The sequence below is a fragment of the Pseudophryne corroboree genome, chromosome 11 (assembly GCF_028390025.1).
Source record: "Pseudophryne corroboree isolate aPseCor3 chromosome 11, aPseCor3.hap2, whole genome shotgun sequence".
Classification (NCBI taxonomy): domain Eukaryota; kingdom Metazoa; phylum Chordata; class Amphibia; order Anura; family Myobatrachidae; genus Pseudophryne; species Pseudophryne corroboree.
In genome coordinates, this window is record NC_086454.1 from 167,703,054 (window position 1) to 167,720,415 (window position 17,362).

The following is a 17,362-nucleotide window of genomic DNA, read 5'->3' on the forward strand; positions in this document are numbered from 1 at the left end:
AATGATTGTGGTTTCTTGGTGTATTGGTAACCACTCAACTCTGATCTTTGAATACAGTGGTCTGTATTTAAATCTTGGTAGGTCCTATTGGTTTTTTGAAAATACCATTCAGTTCATATCTCTCTGAGAGTACATTCTTATAAAAATATTTAGATGCTCCCTAATGGATGAGGTTTCATGGTGTATTGGTAAACATGTTGGACTCTGAATCCATGATCTATATTTACATCTTGGTAGGTTATATTGGTTTTGTTGTAAGTACAATACAGTTAATATCTCTGAGAAAGAAAATATCTATAAATTGCATAAATTAAGAATCTTACACACTGAGAGACAGATTTATCTGTCATTTAATTCCAATAAAATGTATCCACTAAGAATCTTATACTCTGACAAAAAATGTACATGCTACCATATGAATGAGGTTTCATTGTGTACTGTTAACAATTCTGGACTATGAAACCTATAATCTGTATAAAAATTTGATAGGTCCTAATGGCTTTTTTTTGTAAATACAATGTAATACTTATATCTCTGATTATTATTCCTGTAAATTGTAGAAAATAAGATCTCACACTCTAAGAGAAAGTTGTATATGTGGTGTTAGAAGAGAGGTTCCATGGTGTAATGGTTAGCACTCTGGACTCTGAATCCAGCAATCTGAGTTCGAATCTCGGTGGGACCTGATTTGTTTTAGTACCTTCAGTTTAAGTTCTTGATTGGCAGAAAGTCTTCTTTTTCATACATATAATCATTTTTTTTAATCACTGATTTTTGTAAATATGTACGAAAAGCTAAAAAAGGTAGTTATAGAAATGTATGTAATTATATGAATTTTACTATATAACCCAAATAAGCGTTGATGTAAATATATGTACAATAATTGCAATAAAATGTGTCTTCTAAGAATCTAACATTTTAGAAAAAAATGTTTAGATGTTCCCTAATGAATGAGGTTTCCTGGTGTATTTGTAACCATTTTGGACTCTGAATCCACGATTTGTATTTACATCTTGGTAGGTCTTATTGTTTTTTTGTAAGTATTATGCAGTTCATATCTCTGAGAAAGAAAATATCTATAAATTGCATAAATTAAGAATCATACACACTGAGAGACAGGTTTATCTGTAATATAATTCCAATAAAATGTAACCTAAAAGAATCTTACACTGTGAGAAAAAATTTTTACATGCCACCATATGAACGAGCTTTCATGGTGTACTGTTAACAATTCTGGACTCTGAAACCAATAATCTGTATATACAAATTTGGTAGGTCCTAATGGTTTTATTTGTAAATACAATGTAGTACATATCTCTCTGAATGAATATTTCTGTATCTTGTAGAAATTAAGATCTTACACTCTGAGAGAAAGTTTTATATGTGTTATTTGAAGGGAGATTCCATGGTGTTATGGTTAGCACTCTGTACTATGAATCCAGTAAATTGAGTAAAAATCTCGGTGGGACCAGGTGCATTTTAGTACCTTCAGTTTAAGTCCTTGATTGACAAAAACTTTTCTTTTTTATACATATAATAATTTTTTTTTAAATTACTAATTATTGTAAAAATGTACTAAAATCTAAAAAAAGGTAGTTATAGAAATGTTTGATATTATATGAATTTTACTGTGTAATCCAAATAAGCATTGATGTTAATATATGTATAATAACTTCAATAAAATGTGTCTTCTAAGAATCTAACATTTTAGAAAAAAATGTTTAGATGTTCCCTAATGAATGTGGTTTCTTGGTGTATTGGTAACCACTCCACTCTGATCTTTGAATACAGTGATCTGTATTTAAATCTTGGTAGGTCCTATTGGTTTTTTGTAAGTACCATTCAGTTCATATCTCTCTGAGAGTACATTCTTATAAAAATATTTAGATGCTCCCTAATGGATGAGGTTTCATGGTGTATTGGTAAACATTTTGGACTCTGAATCCATGATCTATATTTACATCTTGGAAGGTTCTATTGGTTTTGTTGTAAGTACAATACAGTTAATATCTCTGAGAAAGAAAATATCTATAAATTGCATAAATTAAGAATCTTACACACTGAGAGACAGGTTTATCTGTCATTTAATTCCAATAAAATGTAACCTGTAAGAATCTTACACTGTGAGAATTTTTTTTTACATGCCACCATATGAACGAGCTTTCATGGTGTACTGTTAACAAATCTGGACTCTGAAACCAATAATCTGTATATACAAATTGGTAGGTCCTAATGGTTTTATTTGTAAATACAATGTAGTGCATATCTCTCTGAATGAATATTTCTGTATCTTGTAGAAATTAAGATCTTACACTCTAAGAGAAAGTTTTATATGTGTTATTAGAAGTGAGATTCCATGGTGTTATGGTTAGCACTCTGTACTCTGAATCCAGTAAATTGAGTTCAAATCTCGTTGGAACCAGATGCATTTTAGTACCTTCAATTTAAGTCCTTGATTGACAAAAACTTTTCTTTTTTATACATATAATACATTTTTTAAATCACTGATTATTGTAAATATGTACTATAATCTAAAAAAAGGTAGTTATAGAAATGTTTGTAATTATATGAATTTTACTGTGTAATCCAAATAAGCATTGATGTTAATATATGTACAATAACTTCAATAAAATGTGTCTTCTAAGAATCTAACATTTTAGAAAAAAATGTTTAGATGTTCCCTAATGAATGTGGTTTCTTGGTGTATTGGTTACAACTCCACTCTGATCTTTGAATACAGTGATCTGTATTTAAATCTTGGTAGGTCCTATTGGTTTTTTGTAAGTACCATTCAGTTTATATCTCTCTGAGAGTACATTCTTATAAAAATATTTAGATGCTCCCTAATGGATGAGGTTTCATGGTGTTTTGGTAAACATTTTGGACTCTGAATCCATAATCTATATTTACATCTTGGTAGGTTATATTGGTTTTGTTGTAAGTACAATACAGTTAATATCTCTGAGAAAGAGAATATCTATACATTGCATAAATTAAGAATCTTACACACTGAGAGACAGATTTATCTGTCATTTAATTCCAATAAAATGTATCCACTAAGAATCTTATACTCTGACAAAAAATGTACATGCTACCATATGAATGAGGTTTCATTGTGTACTGTTAACAATTCTGGACTCTGAAACCTATAATCTGTATAAAAATGTGATAGGTCCTAATGGCTTTTTTTGTAAATACAATGTAATACTTATCTCTCTGATTATTATTCCTGTAACTTGTAGAAAATAAGATCTCACACTCTAAGAGAAAGTTGTATATGTGGTGTTAGAAGAGAGGTTCTGTGGTGTTAGAAGAGAGGTTCCATGGTGTAATGGTTAGCACTCTGGACTCTGAATCCAGTGATCCGAGTTCAAATCTCGGTGGGACCTGATTTGTTTTAGTACCTTCAGTTTAAGTTCTTGATTGACAGAAAGTCTTCTTTTTCATACATACAATAATTTTTTTAAATCACTGATTTTTGTAAATATGTACTAAAATCTAAAAAAAGGTAGTTATAGAAATGTATGTAATTATATGAATTTTACTATATAACCCAAATAAGCGTTGATGTAAATATATGTACAATAATTGCAATAAAATGTGTCTTATAAGAATCTAACATTTTAGAAAAAAATGTTTAGCTCTCCCTCATGAATGAAGTTTCTTGGTGTATTGGTAACCACTCTGATCTTTGAATCCAGTGATCTGTATTTAAATCTTGGTAGGTCCTATTGGTTTTTTGTAAGTACCGTTCAGTTTATATTTCTCTGAGAGTACATTCTAATAAAAACTGTTTAAATGCTTCCTCATGAATGAGGTTTCCTGGTGTATTTGTAACCATTTTGGACTCTGAATCCATGATTTGTATTTACATCTTGGTAGGTCCTATTGTTTTTTTGTAAGTATTATGCAGTTCATATCTCTGAGAAAGAAAATATCTATAAATTGCATAAATTAAGAATCATACACACTGAGAGACAGGTTTATCTGTAATATAATTCCAATAAAATGTAACCTCTAAGAATCTTACACTGTGAGAAAATGTTTTACATGCCACCATATGAATGAGCTTTCATGGTGTACTGTTAACAATTCTGGACTCTGAAACCAATAATCTGTATATACAAATTGGTAGGTCCTAATGGTTTTATTTGTAAATACAATGTAGTACATATCTCTCTGAATGAATATTTCTGTATCTTGTAGAAATTAAGACCTTACACTCTGAGAGAAAGTTTTATATGTGTTATTAGAAGGGAGATTCCATGGTGTTATGGTTAGCACTCTGTACTCTGAATCCAGTAAATTGAGTTCAAATCTCAGTGGGACCAGGTGCATTTTAGTACCTTCAGTTTAAGTCGTTTATTGACAAAAACTTTTCTTTTTTATACATATAATACATTATTTTAAATCACTGATTATTGTAAAATGTACTAAAATCTAAAAAAAGGTAGTTATAGAAATGTTTGTAATTATATGAATTTTACTGTGTAATCCAAATAAGCATTGATGTTAATATATGTACAATAACTTCAATAAAATGTGTCTTCAAAGAATCTAACATTTTAGAAAAAAATGTTTAGATGTTCCCTAATGAATGTGGTTTCTTGGTGTATTGGTAACCACTCCACTCTGATCTTTGAATAAAGTGATCTGTATTTAAATCTTGGTAGGTCCTATTGGTTTTTTGTAAGTACCATTCAGTTCATATCTCTCTGAGAGTAGATTCTTATAAAAATATTTAGATGCTCCCTAATGGATGAGGTTTCATGGTGTATTGGTAAACATTTTGGACTCTGAATCCATGATCTATATTTACATCTTGGTAGGTTATATTGGTTTTGTTGTAAGTACAATACAGTTAATATCTCTGAGAAAGAAAATATCTATAAATTGCATAAATTAAGAATCTTACACACTGAGAGACAGGTTTATCTGTCATTTAATTCCAATAAAATGTATCCACTAAGAATCTTATACTCTGACCAAAAATGTACATGCTACCATATGAATGAGGTTTCATTGTGTACTGTTAACAATTCTGGACTCTGAAACCTATAATCTGTATAAAAATTTGGTAGGTCCTAATGGCTTTTTTTGTAAATACAATGTAATACTTATCTCTCTGATTATTTTTCCTGTAACTTGTAGAAAATAAGATCTCACACTCTAAGAGAAAGTTGTACATGTGGTGTTAAAAGAGAAGTTCCGTGGTGTAATGGTTAGCACTCCGGACTCTGAATCCAGCATTCCGATTTCAAATCTCAGTGGGACCTGACGTGTTTTAGTACCTTCAGTTTAAGTTCTTGATTGACAGAAAGTCTTCTTTTTCATACATATAATAATTGTTTTAAATCACTGATTTTTGTAAATATGTACAAAAAGCTAAAAAAGGTAGTTATAGAAATGTATGTAATTATATGAATTTTACTATATAAACCAAATAAGCGTTGATGTAAATATATGTACAATAATTGCAATAAAATGTGTCTTCTAAGAATCTAACATTTTAGAAAAAAATGTTTAGCTCTCCCTCGTGAATGAGGTTTTTTGGTGTATTGGTAACCACTCTGATCTTTGAATCCAGTGATCTGTATTTAAATCTTGGTAGGTCCTATTGGTTTTTTGTAAGTACCGTTCAGTTTATATTTCTCTGAGAGTACATTCTAATAAAAACTGTTTAAATGCTTCCTCATGAATGAGGTTTCCTGGTGTATTTGTAACCATTTTGGACTCTGAATCCATGATTTGTATTTACATCTTGGTAGGTCCTATTGTTTTTTTGTAAGTATTATGCAGTTCATATCTCTGAGAAAGAAAATATCTATAAATTGTATAAATTAAGAATCATACACACTGAGAGACAGGTTTATCTGTAATATAATTCCAATAAAATGTAACCTCTAAGAATCTTACACTGTGAGAATTTTTTTTACATGACACCATATGAATGAGCTTTCATGGTATACTGTTAACAATTCTGGACTCTGAAACCAATAATCTGTATATACAAATTGGTAGGTCCTAATGGTTTTATTTGTAAATACAATGTAGTACATATCTCTCTGAATGAATATTTCTGTATCTTGTAGAAATTAAGATCTTACACTCTGAGAGAAAGTTTTATATGTGTTATTAGAAGGGAGATTCCATGGTGTTATGGTTAGCACTCTGTACTCTGAATCCAGTAAATTGAGTTCAAATATTGGTGGGACCAGGTGCATTTTAGTACCTTCAGTTTAAGTCCTTTATTGACAAAAACTTTTCTTTTTTATACATATAAAACATTTTTTTTAAATCACTGATTATTGTAATATGTACTAAAATCTAAAAAAAGGTAGTTATAGAAATGTTTGTAATTATATGAATTTTACTGTGTAATCCAAATAAACATTGATGTTAATATATGTACAATAACTTCAATAAAATGTGTCTTCTAAGAATCTAACATTTTTGAAAAAAATGTTTAGATGTTCCCTTATGAATGTGGTTTCTTGGTGTATTGGTAACCACTCCACTCTGAGCTTTGAATACAGTGATCTGTATTTAAATCTTGGTAGGTCCTATTGGTTTTTTGTAAGTACAATACAGTTCATATCTCTGAGAAAGAAAATATCTATAAATTGCATAACTTAAGAATCTTACACACTGAGAGAGGTTTATCTGTCATTTAATTCCAATAAAATGTATCCACTAAGAATCTTATACTCTGACAAAAAATGTACATGCTACCATATGAATGAGGTTTCATTGTGTACTGTTAACAATTCTGGACTCTGAAACCTATAATCTGTATAAACATTTGGCAGGTCCTAATGGCTTTTTTTGTAAATACAATGTAATACTTATCTCTCTGATTATTATTCCTGTAACTTGTAGAAAATAAGATCTCACACTCTAAGAGAAAGTTGTATATGTGGTGTTAAGAGAGAGGTTCCATGGTGTAATGGTTATCACTCTGGACTCTGAGTCCAACGTTCCAAGTTCAAATCTCAGTGGGACCTGATGTGTTTTAGTACCTTCAGTTTAAGTTCTTGATTGACAGAAAGTCTTCTTTTTTATACATATAATAATTTTTTTAAATCACTGATTTTTGTAAATATGTACAAAAAGCTAAAAAAGGTAGTTATAGAAATGTATGTAATTATATGAATTTTACTATATAACCCAAATAAGCGTTGATGTGTACAATAATTGCAATAAATTGTGTCTTCTAAGAATCTAACATTGAAGAAAAAAAATGTTTAGCTCTCCCTCGTGAATGAGGTTTCTTGGTGTATTGGTAACCACTCTGATCTTTGAATCCAGTGATCTGTATTTAAATCTTGGTAGGTCCTATTGGTTTTTTGTAAGTACCGTTCAGTTTATATTTCTCTGAGAGTACATTCTAATAAAAACTGTTTAAATGCTTCCTCATGAATGAGGTTTCCTGGTGTATTTGTAACCATTTTGGACTCTGAATCCATGATTTGTATTTACATCTTGTTAAGTCCTATTGTTTTTTTGTAAGTATTATGCAGTTCATATATCTGAGAAAGAAAATATCTATAAATTGCATAAATTAAGAATCATACACACTGAGAGACAGGTTTATCTGTAATATAATTCCAATAAAATGTAACCTCTAAGAATCTTACACTGTGAGAAATTTTTTTACATGCCACCATATGAATGAGCTTTCATGGTGTACTGTTAACAATTCTGGACTCTGAAACCAATAATCTGTATATACAAATTGGTAGGTCCAAATGGTTTTATTTGTAAATACAATGTAGTACATATCTCTCTGAATGAATATTTCTGTATCTTGTAGAAATTAAGATCTTACACTCTGAGAGAAAGTTTTATATGTGTTATTAGAAGGGAGATTCCATGGTGTTATGGTTAGCACTCTGTACTCTGAATCCAGTAAATTGAGTTCAAATCTTGGTGGGACCAGGTGCATTTTAGTACCTTCAGTTTAAGTCCTTGATTGACAAAAACTTTTCTTTTTTAAACATATAAAACATTTTTTTTTAAATCACTGATTATTGTAAATATGTACTAAAATCTAAAAAAAGGTAGTTATAGAAATGTTTGTAATTATATGAATTTTACTGTGTAATCCAAATAAACATTGATGTTAATATATGTACAATAACTTCAATAAAATGTGTCTTCTAAGAATCTAACATTTTAGAAAAATATGTTTAGATGTTCCCTAATGAATGTGGTTTCTTGGTGTATTGGTAACCACTCCACTCTGATCTTTGAATACAGTGATCTGTATTTAAATCTTGGTAGGTCCTAATGGTTTTTTGTAAGTACCATTCAGTTCATATCTCTCTGAGAGTAGATTCTTATAAAAATATTTAGATGCTCCCTAATGGATGAGGTTTCATGGTGTATTGGTAACCATTTTGGACTCTGAATCCATGATCTATATTTACATCTTGGTAGGTTATATTGGTTTTGTTGTAAGTACAATACAGTTAATATCTCTGAGAAAGAAAATATCTATAAATTGCATAAATTAAGAATCTTACACATTTAGAGACAGGTTTATCTGTCATTTAATTCCAATAAAATGTATCCACTAAGAATCTTATACTCTGACCAAAAATGTACATGCTACCATATGAATGAGGTTTCATTGTGTACTGTTAACAATTCTTGACTCTGAAACCTATAATCTGTATAAAAATTTGGTAGGTCCTAATGGCTTTTTTTGTAAATACAATGTAATACTTATCTCTCTGATTATTATTCCTGTAACGTGTAGAAAATAAGATCTCACACTCTAAGAGAAGGTTGTATATGTGGTGTTAAAAGAGAGGTTCCATGGTGTAATGGTTAGCACTCCGGACTCTGAATCCAGCGTTCTGAGCTCAAATCTCAGTGGGACCTGATGTGTTTTAGTACCTTCAGTTTAAGTTCTTGATTGACAGAAAGTCTTCTTTTTCATACATATAATAATTGTTTTAAATCACTGATTTTTGTAAATATGTACAAAAGCTAAAAAAGGTAGTTATAGAAATGTATGTAATTATATGAATTTTACTATATAACCCAAATATGCGTTGATGTAAATATATGTACAATAATTGCAATAAAATGTGTCTTCTAAGAATCTAACATTTTAGAAAAAAATGTTTAGCTCTCCCTCGTGAATGAGGTTTCTTGGTGTATTGGTAACCACTCTGATCTTTGAATCCAGTGATCTGTATTTAAATCTTGGTAGGTCCTATTGGTTTTTTGTAAGTACCGTTCAGTTTATATTTCTCTGAGTGTACATTCTAGTAAAAACTGTTTAAATGCTTCCTCATGAATAAGGTTTCCTGGTGTATTTGTAACCATTTTGGACTCTGAATCCATGATTTGTATTTACATCTTGTTAAGTCCTATTGTTTTTTTGTAAGTATTATGCAGTTCATATCTCTGAGAAAGAAAATTTCTATAAATTGCATAAATTAAGAATCATACACACTGAGAGACAGGTCTATCTGTAATATAATTCCAATAAAATGTAACCTCTAAGAATCTTACACTGTGAGATTTTTTTTTACATGCCACCATATGAATGAGCTTTCATGGTGTACTGTTAACAATTCTGGACTCTGAAACCTATAATCTGTATAAAAATTTGGTAGGTCCTAATGGCTTTTTTTGTAAATACAATGTAATACTTATCTCTCTGATTATTATTCCTGTAACGTGTAGAAAATAAGATCTCACACTCTAAGAGAAGGTTGTATATGTGGTGTTAAAAGAGAGGTTCCATGGTGTAATGGTTAGCACTCCGGACTCTGAATCCAGCGTTCTGAGCTCAAATCTCAGTGGGACCTGATGTGTTTTAGTACCTTCAGTTTAAGTTCTTGATTGACAGAAAGTCTTCTTTTTCATACATATAATAATTGTTTTAAATCACTGATTTTTGTAAATATGTACAAAAAGCTAAAAAAGGTAGTTATAGAAATGTATGTAATTATATGAATTTTACTATATAACCCAAATATGCGTTGATGTAAATATATGTACAATAATTGCAATAAAATGTGTCTTCTAAGAATCTAACATTTTAGAAAAAAATGTTTAGCTCTCCCTCGTGAATGAGGTTTCTTGGTGTATTGGTAACCACTCTGATCTTTGAATCCAGTGATCTGTATTTAAATCTTGGTAGGTCCTATTGGTTTTTTGTAAGTACCGTTCAGTTTATATTTCTCTGAGTGTACATTCTAGTAAAAACTGTTTAAATGCTTCCTCATGAATGAGGTTTCCTGGTGTATTTGTAACCATTTTGGACTCTGAATCCATGATTTGTATTTACATCTTGTTAAGTCCTATTGTTTTTTTGTAAGTATTATGCAGTTCATATCTCTGAGAAAGAAAATTTCTATAAATTGCATAAATTAAGAATCATACACAGTGAGAGACAGGTTTATCTGTAATATAATTCCAATAAAATGTAACCTCTAAGAATCTTACACTGTGAGAATTTTTTTTACATGCCACCATATGAATGAGCTTTCATGGTGTACTGTTAACAATTCTGGACTCTGAAACCAATAATCTGTATATACAAATTGGTAGGTCCTAATGGTTTTATTTGTAAATACAATGTAGTACATATCTCTCTAAATGAATATTTCTGTATCTTGTAGAAATTAAGATCTTACACTCTGAGAGAAAGTTTTATATGTGTTATTAGAAGGGAGATTCCATGGTGTTATGGTTAGCACTCTGTACTCTGAATCCAGTAAATTGAGTTCAAATCTTGGTGGGACCAGGTGCATTTTAGTACCTTCAGTTTAAGTCCTTGATTGACAAAAACTTTTCTTTTTTAAACATATAAAACATTTTTTTTAAATCACTGATTATTGTAAATATGTACTAAAATCTAAAAAAAGGTAGTTATAGAAATGTTTGTAATTATATGAATTTTACTGTGTAATCCAAATAAACATTGATGTTAATATATGTACAATAACTTCAATAAAATGTGTCTTCTAAGAATCTAACATTTTAGAAAAATATGTTTAGATGTTCCCTAATGAATGTGGTTTCTTGGTGTATTGGTAACCACTCCACTCTGATCTTTGAATACAGTGATCTGTATTTAAATCTTGGTAGGTCCTAATGGTTTTTTGTAAGTACCATTCAGTTCATATCTCTCTGAGAGTAGATTCTTATAAAAATATTTAGATGCTCCCTAATGGATGAGGTTTCATGGTGTATTGGTAACCATTTTGGACTCTGAATCCATGATCTATATTTACATCTTGGTAGGTTATATTGGTTTTGTTGTAAGTACAATACAGTTAATATCTCTGAGAAAGAAAATATCTATAAATTGCATACATTAAGAATCTTACACACTTAGAGACAGGTTTATCTGTCATTTAATTCCAATAAAATGTATCCACTAAGAATCTTATACTCTGACCAAAAATGTACATGCTACCATATGAATGAGGTTTCATTGTGTACTGTTAACAATTCTTGACTCTGAAACCTATAATCTGTATAAAAATTTGGTAGGTCCTAATGGCTTTTTTTGTAAATACAATGTAATACTTATCTCTCTGATTATTATTCCTGTAACGTGTAGAAAATAAGATCTCACACTCTAAGAGAAGGTTGTATATGTGGTGTTAAAAGAGAGGTTCCATGGTGTAATGGTTAGCACTCCGGACTCTGAATCCAGCGTTCTGAGCTCAAATCTCAGTGGGACCTGATGTGTTTTAGTACCTTCAGTTTAAGTTCTTGATTGACAGAAAGTCTTCTTTTTCATACATATAATAATTGTTTTAAATCACTGATTTTTGTAAATATGTACAAAAGCTAAAAAAGGTAGTTATAGAAATGTATGTAATTATATGAATTTTACTATATAACCCAAATATGCGTTGATGTAAATATATGTACAATAATTGCAATAAAATGTGTCTTCTAAGAATCTAACATTTTAGAAAAAAATGTTTAGCTCTCCCTCGTGAATGAGGTTTCTTGGTGTATTGGTAACCACTCTGATCTTTGAATCCAGTGATCTGTATTTAAATCTTGGTAGGTCCTATTGGTTTTTTGTAAGTACCGTTCAGTTTATATTTCTCTGAGTGTACATTCTAGTAAAAACTGTTTAAATGCTTCCTCATGAATAAGGTTTCCTGGTGTATTTGTAACCATTTTGGACTCTGAATCCATGATTTGTATTTACATCTTGTTAAGTCCTATTGTTTTTTTGTAAGTATTATGCAGTTCATATCTCTGAGAAAGAAAATTTCTATAAATTGCATAAATTAAGAATCATACACACTGAGAGACAGGTCTATCTGTAATATAATTCCAATAAAATGTAACCTCTAAGAATCTTACACTGTGAGATTTTTTTTTACATGCCACCATATGAATGAGCTTTCATGGTGTACTGTTAACAATTCTGGACTCTGAAACCTATAATCTGTATAAAAATTTGGTAGGTCCTAATGGCTTTTTTTGTAAATACAATGTAATACTTATCTCTCTGATTATTATTCCTGTAACGTGTAGAAAATAAGATCTCACACTCTAAGAGAAGGTTGTATATGTGGTGTTAAAAGAGAGGTTCCATGGTGTAATGGTTAGCACTCCGGACTCTGAATCCAGCGTTCTGAGCTCAAATCTCAGTGGGACCTGATGTGTTTTAGTACCTTCAGTTTAAGTTCTTGATTGACAGAAAGTCTTCTTTTTCATACATATAATAATTTTTTTAAATCACTGATTTTTGTAAATATGTACGAAAAGCTAAAAAAGGTAGTTATAGAAATGTATGTAATTATATGAATTTTACTATATAACCCAAATAAGCGTTGATGTAAATATATGTACAATAATTGCAATAAAATGTGTCTTCTAAGAATCTAACATTTTAGAAAAAAATGTTTAGTTCTCCCTTATGAATGAAGTTTCTTGGTGTATTGGTAACCACTCTGATCTTTGAATCCAGTGATCTGTATTTAAATCTTGGTAGGTCCTATTGGTTTTTTGTAAGTACCGTTCAGTTTATATTTCTCTGAGAGTACATTCTAATAAAAACTGTTTAAATGCTTCCTCATGAATGAGGTTTCCTGGTGTATTTGTAACCATTTTGGACTTTGAATCCATGATTTGTATTTACATCTTGGTAGGTCCTATTGTTTTTTTGTAAGTATTATGCAGTTCATATCTCTGAGAAAGAAAATATCTATAAATTGCATAAATTAAGAATCACACACTGATAGACAGGTTTATCTGTAATATAATTCCAATAAAATGTAACCTCTAAGAATCTTACACTGTGAGAAATGTTTTTACATGCCACCATATGAATGAGCTTTCATGGTGTACTGTTAACAATTCTGGACTCTGAAACCAATAATCTGTATATACAAATTGGTAGGTCCTAATGGTTTTATTTGTAAATACAATGTAGTACATATCTCTCTGAATGAATATTTCTGTATCTTGTAGAAATTAAGATCTTACACTCTGAGAGAAAGTTTTATATGTGTTATTAGAAGGGAGATTCCATGGTGTTATGGTTAGCACTCTGTACTCTGAATCCAGTAAATTGAGTTCAAATCTCAGTGGGACCAGGTGCATTTTAGTACCTTCAGTTTAAGTCTTTGATTGACAAAAACGTTTCTTTTTTATACATATAATACATTTTTTAAATCACTGATTATTGTAAAAATGTACTAAAATCTAAAAAAAGGTAGTTATAGAAATGTTTGTAATTATATGAATTTTACTGTGTAATCCAAATAAGCACTGATGTTAATATATGTACAATAACTTCAATAAAATGCGTCTTCTAAGAATCTAACATTTTTTAGAAAAAAATGTTTAGATGTTCCCTAATGATTGTGGTTTCTTGGTGTATTGGTAACCACTCAACTCTGATCTTTGAATACAGTGGTCTGTATTTAAATCTTGGTAGGTCCTATTGGTTTTTTGAAAATACCATTCAGTTCATATCTCTCTGAGAGTACATTCTTATAAAAATATTTAGATGCTCCCTAATGGATGAGGTTTCATGGTGTATTGGTAAACATGTTGGACTCTGAATCCATGATCTATATTTACATCTTGGTAGGTTATATTGGTTTTGTTGTAAGTACAATACAGTTAATATCTCTGAGAAAGAAAATATCTATAAATTGCATAAATTAAGAATCTTACACACTGAGAGACAGATTTATCTGTCATTTAATTCCAATAAAATGTATCCACTAAGAATCTTATACTCTGACAAAAAATGTACATGCTACCATATGAATGAGGTTTCATTGTGTACTGTTAACAATTCTGGACTATGAAACCTATAATCTGAATAAAAATTTGATAGGTCCTAATGGCTTTTTTTTGTAAATACAATGTAATACTTATATCTCTGATTATTATTCCTGTAAATTGTAGAAAATAAGATCTCACACTCTAAGAGAAAGTTGTATATGTGGTGTTAGAAGAGAGGTTCCATGGTGTAATGGTTAGCACTCTGGACTCTGAATCCAGCAATCCGAGTTCAAATCTCGGTGGGACCTGATTTGTTTTAGTACCTTCAGTTTAAGTTCTTGATTGGCAGAAAGTCTTCTTTTTCATACATATAATCATTTTTTTTAATCAATGATTTTTGTAAATATGTACGAAAAGCTAAAAAAGGTAGTTATAGAAATGTATGTAATTATATGAATTTTACTATATAACCCAAATAAGCGTTGATGTAAATATATGTACAATAATTGCAATAAAATGTGTCTTCTAAGAATCTAACATTTTAGAAAAAAATGTTTAGATGTTCCCTAATGAATGAGGTTTCCTGGTGTATTTGTAACCATTTTGGACTCTGAATCCACGATTTGTATTTACATCTTGGTAGGTCTTATTGTTTTTTTGTAAGTATTATGCAGTTCATATCTCTGAGAAAGAAAATATCTATAAATTGCATAAATTAAGAATCATACACACTGAGAGACAGGTTTATCTGTAATATAATTCCAATAAAATGTAACCTAAAAGAATCTTACACTGTGAGAAAAAATTTTTACATGCCACCATATGAACGAGCTTTCATGGTGTACTGTTAACAATTCTGGACTCTGAAACCAATAATCTGTATATACAAATTGGTAGGTCCTAATGGTTTTATTTGTAAATACAATGTAGTACATATCTCTCTGAATGAATATTTCTGTATCTTGTAGAAATTAAGATCTTACACTCTGAGAGAAAGTTTTATATGTGTTATTAGAAGGGAGATTCCATGGTGTTATGGTTAGCACTCTGTACTCTGAATCCAGTAAATTGAGTTCAAATCTCAGTGGGACCAGGTACATTTTAGTACCTTCAGTTTAAGTCTTTGATTGACAAAAACGTTTCTTTTTTATACATATAATACATTTTTTAAATCACTGATTATTGTAAAAATGTACTAAAATCTAAAAAAAGGTAGTTATAGAAATGTTTGTAATTATATGAATTTTACTGTGTAATCCAAATAAGCACTGATGTTAATATATGTACAATAACTTCAATAAAATGCGTCTTCTAAGAATCTAACATTTTTTAGAAAAAAATGTTTAGATGTTCCCTAATGATTGTGGTTTCTTGGTGTATTGGTAACCAGGATGTGGCAAAACTTGGTTTACCCTGCACCAGACTAATTGTATTAAATGACTGAATCTCAAAAAACCAACTAAACAGAAAAAATATATATTAAGCCCAAATGGGCAACTATTCTGACGTTGGAGGTGCTCCCAGGAATAGTGTACCAGATACAAAATGATTTGGTGGGTGTGGAAGAGCCCACATCTTACCAAACAGAAGAAATTCCTATATTTGGAGCACTCTTTTGATGATTAGATATGTGAAAAAGATGAAAACTGTCTATAATTAAAACTTAGCTTTTATTTATCCAATACTTAACTAAAATGAAATAACAGGGGTATACTAGACGTATCAATTGATTATTCCCCTTTTAAACAGTGGTAAAAATATGAATAAATCAAGAAGAGCAAATGTTATCATCTTGAAATTATTTATATATTTTGCTCAAAAATGGGTGATAAGAGAAATGATAGTAATCTATCAAACTTATCCAATAAGCAGCAGTAATCACAGAAATTAATGACAAAAAATGATAGTAATCTATCAAAAATATCCTGTGAGCAGCAGAGATGATATTGGCGATATAAAGTCTATGCAATCAGAAAGTTTATAGATAAATTAGAATTTATCTATAAACTTTCTGATTGCATAGACTTTATATCACCAATATCATCTCTGCTGCTCACAGGATATTTTTGATAGATTACTATCATTTTTTGTCATTAATTTCTGTGATTACTGCTGCTTATTGGATAAGTTTGATAGATTACTATCATTTCTCTTATCACCCATTTTTGAGCAAAATATATAAATAATTTCAAGATGATAACATTTGCTCTTCTTGATTTATTCATATTTTTACCACTGTTTAAAAGGGGAATAATCAATTGATACGTCTAGTATACCCCTGTTATTTCATTTTAGTTAAGTATTGGATAAATAAAAGCTAAGTTTTAATTATAGACAGTTTTCATCTTTTTCACATATCTAATCATCAAAAGAGTGCTCCAAATATAGGAATTTCTTCTGTTTGGTAAGATGTGGGCACTTCCACACCCACCAAATCATTTTGTATTGGTAACCACTCAACTCTGATCTTTGAATACAGTGGTCTGTATTTAAATCTTGGTAGGTCCTATTGGTTTTTTGAAAATACCATTCAGTTCATATCTCTCTGAGAGTACATTCTTATAAAAATATTTAGATGCTCCCTAATGGATGAGGTTTCATGGTGTATTGGTAAACATGTTGGACTCTGAATCCATGATCTATATTTACATCTTGGTAGGTTATATTGGTTTTGTTGTAAGTACAATACAGTTAATATCTCTGAGAAAGAAAATATCTATAAATTGCATAAATTAAGAATCTTACACACTGAGAGACAGATTTATCTGTCATTTAATTCCTATAAAATGTATCCACTAAGAATCTTATACTCTGACCAAAAATGTACATGCTACCATATGAATGAGGTTTCATTGTGTACTGTTAACAATTCTTGACTCTGAAACCTATAATCTGTATAAAAATTTGGTAGGTCCTAATGGCTTTTTTTGTAAATACAATGTAATACTTATCTCTCTGATTATTATTCCTGTAACTTGTAGAAAATAAGATCTCACACTCTAAGAGAAAGTTGTATATGTTGTGTTAGAAGAGAGGTTCCATGGTGTAATGGTTAGCACTCTGGACTCTGAATCCAGCGATCCGAGTTCAAATCTCGGTGGGAGCTGATGTGTTTTAGTACCTTCAGTTTAAG

At 30.1% G+C, this 17,362-nt stretch overlaps 4 non-coding genes across 4 annotated transcripts; all 4 read left to right on the top strand.

The window, feature by feature from the left end:
* Positions 1-613: 613 nt before the first annotated feature.
* Positions 614-685, top strand: TRNAQ-CUG (transfer RNA glutamine (anticodon CUG)). Its single transcript has one exon. It is a non-coding gene; the product is annotated as a tRNA-Gln (tRNA).
* Positions 686-3,317: 2,632 nt separating this feature from the next.
* TRNAQ-CUG (transfer RNA glutamine (anticodon CUG)) lies at positions 3,318-3,389 on the top strand. Its single transcript has one exon. It is a non-coding gene; the product is annotated as a tRNA-Gln (tRNA).
* Positions 3,390-14,465: 11,076 nt separating this feature from the next.
* TRNAQ-CUG (transfer RNA glutamine (anticodon CUG)) lies at positions 14,466-14,537 on the top strand. Its single transcript has one exon. It is a non-coding gene; the product is annotated as a tRNA-Gln (tRNA).
* A 2,726-nt stretch (positions 14,538-17,263) lies between these two features.
* On the top strand, positions 17,264-17,335 carry TRNAQ-CUG (transfer RNA glutamine (anticodon CUG)). Its single transcript has one exon. It is a non-coding gene; the product is annotated as a tRNA-Gln (tRNA).
* The last annotated feature ends 27 nt before the right edge of the window (positions 17,336-17,362 follow it).